Genomic DNA, 7500 nt, shown 5'->3' on the forward strand with positions numbered 1-7500 from the left:
CCACCCCACCCCTCCCCCCCCCCCCCCCCCCCCGCCCCCAAAAAATTCGCCCCCCCCCCCCCCCCCAACACACACCACTCCACCCCCCCCCCCAAAAAAATTCGGCCACCCCCCTCAACACACACCACACCACACCACACCACCCCTCCCCCCCCCCAAAAATTCGCCCCCCCCCCCCTCAATACACACCTCCCCACCCTTCCCCCCCCCCCCTCAACACACACCACACCACACCACACCACACCACCCCTCCCCTTCCCCCCCTCCAAATTTCGCCCCCCCCTCAACACACCCCACCCCACCCCTCCCCCCCCCTCCAAATTTCGCCCCTTCTCCCCCCCAAAAATTCGCCCCCCCCCTCAACACACACCACACCACACCACCCCTCCCCCCCCCTCAAAAATTCCCCCCCCCCCTCAACACACAAAACACCACCCCTCCCCCCCCCCTCCAAATTTTGCCCCCCCCCCAAAAAATTGGCCCCCCCCTCAACACACACCACACCACACCACCCCTCCCCCCCCTCCAAAATTCGCCCCTCACCCCCCTCAACACACACCACCCCACACCTCCCCTCCCCCCCCCAAAAATTCCCCCCCCCCCCCCCCCCCCAAAAATTCCCCCCCCCCCCCCCCCCCAACACACACCACCACATCCCCCCCCCCTCAACACACACCACACCACCCCTCCCCCCCCCTCAAAAATCCCCCCCCCCCCCCTCAACACACAAAACACCACCCCTCCCCCCCCCCCCTCAAAAATCCCCCCCCCCCCTCAAAAATCCCCCCCCCCCAACACACACCACACGACACCACCCCTCCCCCCCCCCCTCCAAATTTTGCCCCCCCCCCTCCCCTCCCCCCCCCCCTCCAAATTTTGCCCCCCCCCCTCCCCTCCCCCCCCCCCCCTCCAAATTTTGCCCCCCCCCCCCCCCCAAAAATTCGCACCCCCCCCCTCAATACACACCTCCCCACCCCCCCCCTCAATACACACCTCCCCACCCCCCCCCTCAACAAACACCACACCACCCCTCCCCCCCCCTCAAAAATCCCCCCCCCCCTCAACACACACCACACCACACCACCCCTCCCCCCCCCCCCCAAAAATTCCCCCCCCCCCCTCAACACACACCACCCCACCCCCCCCCTCAAAAATTCCCCGCCCCCCCCTCAACACACACCACACCACCCCACCCCCCCCCTCAAAAATCCCCTCCCCCCTCAACACACACCACACCACACCACCCCTCCCCCCCCCCCCCTCAACACACACCACACCACACCACCCCTCCCCCCCCCCCTCCAAATTTTGCCCCCCCCCCCCCCCCTCAACACACACCACACCACACCACCCCTCCCCCCCCCCCCTCAAAAATCCCCCCCCCCCCAACACACACCACACCACCCCTCCCCTTCCCCCCCTCGAAATTTCGCCCCCCACTCAACACACACCACCCCACCCCTCCCCCCCCGCCCCCAAAAAATTCGCCCCCCCCCCAACACACACCACCCCACCCCCCCCCCCCCAACACACACCACACAACCCTTCCCCCCCCCCTCAAAAATTCCCCGCCCCCCCCTCAACACACACCACACCACCCCTCCCCCCCCCCCCTCAAAAATCCCCCCCCCCCCTCAACACACACCACACCACACCACCCCTCCCCCCCCCCCTCCAAATTTTGCCCCCCCCCCCCCCCCCCAAAAAAAAATTGGGCCCCCCTCTCAACACACACCACACCACACCACCCCTCCCCCCCCCTCCAAAATTCGCCCCCCCCCCCCCCCCCTTCAACACACACCACCCCACCCCCCCCCTCAACACACACCACACCACCCCTCCCCCCCCCCCTCAACACACACCACACCACCCCTCCCCTTCCCCCCCTCGAAATTTCGCCCCCCCCTCAACACACACCACCCCACCCCTCGCCCCCCCGCCCCAAAAATTCGCCCCCCCTCCAAATTTTGCCCCTTCCCCCCCCCAAAAATTCGCCTCCCCCCTCAACACACACCACACCACACCACCGCTCCCCCCCCCTCCAAAATTCGCCCCCCCCCCCCCCCAAAAATTTCCCACCCCTCCCCCCTCAACACACACCACCCCACCCCCCCCCCCCAACACACACCACACCACCCCTCCCCCCCCCTCAACACACACCACCCCACCCCTCCCCCCCCCCCCCCGCCCCCAAAAAATTCGCCCCCCCCCCCCCCAACACACACCACTCCACCCCCCCCCCCCCCCCAAAAAAATTCGGCCACCCCCCTCAACACACACCACACCACACCACACCACCCCTCCCCCCCCCCAAAAATTCGCCCCCCCCCCCTCAATACACACCTCCCCACCCTTCCCCCCCCCCCCTCAACACACACCACACCACACCACACCACCCCTCCCCTTCCCCCCCTCCAAATTTCGCCCCCCCCTCAACACACACCACCCCACCCCTCCCCCCCCCCCTCCAAATTTCGCCCCTTCTCCCCCCCAAAAATTCGACCCCCCCCTCAACACACACCACACCACACCACCCATCCCCCCCCCCCACCCCCCTCAACACACACCACCCCACCCCCCCCCCCAACACACACCACACCACCCCTCCCCCCCCCTCAAAAATTCCCCCCCCCCCCCCCCCTCAACACACAAAACACCACCCCTCCCCCCCCCCTCCAAATTTTGCCCCCCCCCCCAAAAAATTGGCCCCCCCCTCAACACACACCACACCACACCACCCCTCCCCCCCCTCCAAAATTCGCCCCTCACCCCCCTCAACACACACCACCCCACACCTCCCCTCCCCCCCCCCAAAAATTCCCCCCCCCCCCCCCCCAAAATTTCCCCCCCCCCCCCCCCAACACACACCACCACATCCCCCCCCCCTCAACACACACCACACCACCCCTCCCCCCCCCTCAAAAATCCCCCCCCCCCCCCCCCTCAACACACAAAACACCACCCCTCCCCCCCCCCCCTCAAAAATCCCCCCCCCCCAACACACACCACCCCTCCCCCCCCCCCCTCCAAATTTTGCCCCCCCCCTCCCCTCCCCCCCCCCCTCCAAATTTTGCCCCCCCCCCCCCCCCCCCCCAAAAATTCGCACCCCTCCCCCTCAATACACACCTCCCCACCCCCCCCTCAACAAACACCACACCACCCCTCCCCCCCCCTCAAAAATCCCCCCCCCCCTCAATACACACCACACCACACCACCCCTCCCCCCCCCCCCCCAAAAATTCCCCCCCCCCCCCCCTCAACACACACCACCCCACCCCCCCCCCCCCCTAAAAAATCCCCTCCCCCCTCAACACACACCACACCACACCACCCCTCCCCCCCCTCCCCCCTCAACACACACCACACCACACCACCCCTCCCCCCCCGCCCTCCAAATTTTGCCCCCCCCCCCCCCCCCTCAACACACACCACACCACCCCTCCCCCCCCCCCCTCAAAAATCCCCCCCCCCCCAACACACACCACACCACCCCTCCCCTTCCCCCCCTCGAAATTTCGCCCCCCCCTCAACACACACCACCCCACCCCTCCCCCCCCGCCCCAAAAATTCACCCCCCCTCCAAATTTTGCCCCTTCCCCCCCCCAAAAATTCGCCCCCCCCCTCAACACACACCACACCACACCACCGCTCCCCCCCCCCCTCCAAAATTCGCCCCCCCCCCCCAAAATTTCCCACCCCTTCCCCCTCAACACACACCACCCCACCCCCCCCCCCCCCCCAACACACACCACACCACCCCTCCCCCCCCCTCAACACACACCACACCACCCCTCCCCTTCCCCCCCACCAAATTCCGCCCCCCCCTCAACACACACCACCCCACCCCTCCCCCCCCCCCCCCCCCCCCCCCCCCGCCCCCAAAAAAATCGCCCCCCCCCCCAACACACACCACCCCACCCCCCCCCCCCCCCCAAAAAAATTCGGCCACCCCCCTCAACACACACCACACCACACCACACCACCCCTCCCCTTCCCCCCCTCCAAATTTCGCCTTCCCCTCAACACACACCACCCCACCCCTCCCCCCCCCCAAAAAATTCGCCCCCCCGTCCAAATTTCGCCCCTTCCCCCCCCCAAAAATTCGCCCCCCCCCTTCAACACACACCACGCCATACCACCCCTCCCCACCCCCGCCCCCCCCTCAACACACACCACCCCACACCACCCCTCCCCCCCCCCCCCTCAACACACACCACACCACCCCTCTCCGCCCCTCAAGAATCCCCCCCCCCCCCCCTCAACACACACCACTCCACCCCTCCCCTTCCCCCCCTTCAAATTTCGCTCCCCCCCTCAACACACACCACCCCACCCCTCCCCCGCCCCTGCCCCCAAAAAATTCGCCCCCCCCCCCCCAACACACACCACCCCACCCCCCCTCAACACACAAAACACCACCCCTCCCCCCCCCCCCTCCACGTGGCGTCATGGAGGGCGTCATGGAGGGTGGGTGGGTGTGTTAAGGGGAGGGGAGCACGTCGCGTCGTGTCAGGCCATGGGGCGCGGGGGGGGGGGGGGGGGGGGGGCATTGCGTTGGGTGGGTGTGTGTGTTAAGGGGAGGGTGGCACATCGCATCGTGTCGTGTCATGGGGGGGCGGGGAGGGGGGGGATGCGCGTCGCATCGTGTCATGTCATCGGGGGGGGGGGGGGGGGGGGTGCGTCGCATCATGTCGTGTCGTGGGTGGGGGGGCTGGGGTGGGGATGTCATGGGGGGGGGGGGGCGCGGCACGTCGCGACATGGTGTGGTGTGTGTTGAGGGGGGAAGGGGGGGGCGCGTCGTGTCGTGTCGTGTCATGGCGGGGCGCGTCGCGTCGCATCGTGTCATGGGGGCTGGGGGGGATGTCATGGGGGGGCCGAATTTTTGAGGGGGGGGAGGGGGGGGGGTGGTGTGTGTTGAGGGGGGAGGCGAATTTTTGAGGGGGGGACGTCATGGGGGGGGCGCATCGCGTCGTGTCGTGTCATGGGGGATGGGGGGATGTCATGGGGGGGGGAGGGGGGTTGTCATGTTATGTTGGGGAGGGGGCGCGTCGCGTCATGTCGGGGCATGGTGGGGGGGAGGGGGCATCGCGACACCCCGCGTCACCCCCCACGACACGGCACACCCCCCCACCCCACCCCACCGCACCCCCCTACGACGCGGCGCCTTCCCCCCACCCCACCTCGAAAAACCCCGCTCCATCCACAGCACCCCACCACTCCTCCAAAAACCAGGCTCGACCCACCGTGCCCCGCCTCACTCCCCCACGACACGGCGCACCCTCCACCCCACCGCACCCCCCCACGATGCCCCCCGCACCCCACCTCCAGAAACCCCGCTCCCTCCACACCACCCCACCACGCCTCCGAAAACCACGCTCGACCCACCCCACCTCGCGTGAGCCCCCCCACGACACGGCACACCCCCCACACCCCACCGCACCCCCCCACGACACGGCGCACCCCCCCACCCCCCCTCACCCCACGTCGAAAAACCCCGCTCGACCCACCCAACCCCGCGTCACTCCCCCATGACACGGCACACCCCCCCACCCCACCGCACCCCCCACGACGCCCCCCCCCCCCCCGCACCCCACCTCGAAAAACCCCGCTCCCTCCACGCCACACCACAAATGCCTCCGAAAACCCCGCTCGACCCACCCCACCCCGCGTCACCCCCCCACGACATGGCGCACCCCCCACCCCACCGCACCCCCCATCGACGCCGCCCCGCACCCCACCTCGAAAAACCCCGCTCCCTCCATACCACCCCACCACGCCTCCGAAAACCCCGCTCGACCCACCCCACCTCGCGTCAGTCCCCCACGACACGGCACACCCCCCACACCCCACCTCCGAAAACCCCGCTCCACCCACCCCACCTCGCGTCAGCCCCCCACGACACGGCACACCCCCCACACCCCACCGCACCCCCCCACGACGCGGCGCATATCCCCCCCCCCCCCGCACCCCACCTCGAAAAACCCCACTCGACCCACCCAACCCCGCGTCACTCCCCCAGGACACGGCGCACCCCCCCACGACGCGGCGCATATCCCCCCCCCCCCCCCCCCCCCGCACCCCACCTCGAAAAACCCCGCTCGACCCACCCCACCCCGCGTCACCCCCCCACGACACGGCGCACCCCCCCACCCCACCGCACCCCCCCACGACGCCCCCCCCGCACCCCACCTCGAAAAACCCCGCTCCCTCCACGCCACACCACCACGCCTCCGAAAACCCCGCTCGACCCACCCCACCCCGCGTCTCCCCCCCACGACACGGCGCACCCCCCCACCCCACCGCACCCCCCCACGACGCCCCCCCGCACCCCACCTCGAAAAACCGCGCTCCCTCCACAGCACCCCACCTCTCCTCCAAAAACCCCGCTCGACCACCCCCACCCCGCGTCACCCCCCACGACGCCCCCCCGCACCCCCCCTCGAAAAACCCCGCTCCCTCCACAGCACCCCACCACGCCTCCGAAAACCCCGCTCGACCCACCCCACCCCGCGTCACTCCCCCATGACACGGCGCACCCCCCCACCCCACCGCACCCCCCCACGACGCCCCCCCGCACCCCACCTCGAAAAACCGCGCTCCCTCCACAGCACCCCACCTCTCCTCCCAAAACCCCGCTCGACCACCCCTACCCCGCGTCACCCCCCACGACGCCCCCCCGCACCCCACCTCGAAAAACCCCGCTCCCTCCACAGCACCCCACCTCTCCTCCAAAAACCCCGCTTGACCACCCCAACCCCGCGTCACTCCCCCATGACACGGCGCACCCCCCCACCCCACCGCACCCCCCCACGACGCCCCCCCGCACCCCACCTCGAAAAACCGCGCTCCCTCCACAGCACCCCACCTCTCCTCCCAAAACCCCGCTCGACCACCCCCACCCCGCGTCACCCCCCACGACGCCCCCCCGCACCCCACCTCGAAAAACCCCGCTCCCTCCACAGCACCCCACCTCTCCTCCAAAAACCCCGCTTGACCACCCCAACCCCGCGTCACTCCCCCATGACACGGCGCACCCCCCCACCCCACCGCACCCCCCCACGACGCCCCCCCGCACCCCACCTCGAAAAACCGCGCTCCCTCCACAGCACCCCACCTCTCCTCCCAAAACCCCGCTCGACCACCCCCACCCCGCGTCACCCCCCACGACGCCCCCCCGCACCCCACCTCGAAAAACCCCGCTCCCTCCACAGCACCCCACCTCTCCTCCAAAAACCCCGCTTGACCACCCCAACCCCGCGTCACTCCCCCATGACACGGCGCACCCCCCCACGACGCCCCCCCCCGCACCCCACCTCGAAAAACCCCGCTCCCTCCACACCACCCCGCCACGCCTCCAAAAAACCGCGCTCGACCCACCCCACCCCGCGTCACGGCGCACCCCCCACCCCACCGCACCCCCCCACGACGCCCCCCCCCACCCCACCTCGAAAAACCGCGCTCCATCCACAGCACCCCACCTCTCCTCCAAAAACCCCGCTC

This window comes from Lygodium microphyllum, chromosome 16 (genome assembly GCF_053477565.2).
Source record: "Lygodium microphyllum isolate KBCC chromosome 16, Lygodium_microphyllum_v1.1.10, whole genome shotgun sequence".
Classification (NCBI taxonomy): domain Eukaryota; kingdom Viridiplantae; phylum Streptophyta; class Polypodiopsida; order Schizaeales; family Lygodiaceae; genus Lygodium; species Lygodium microphyllum.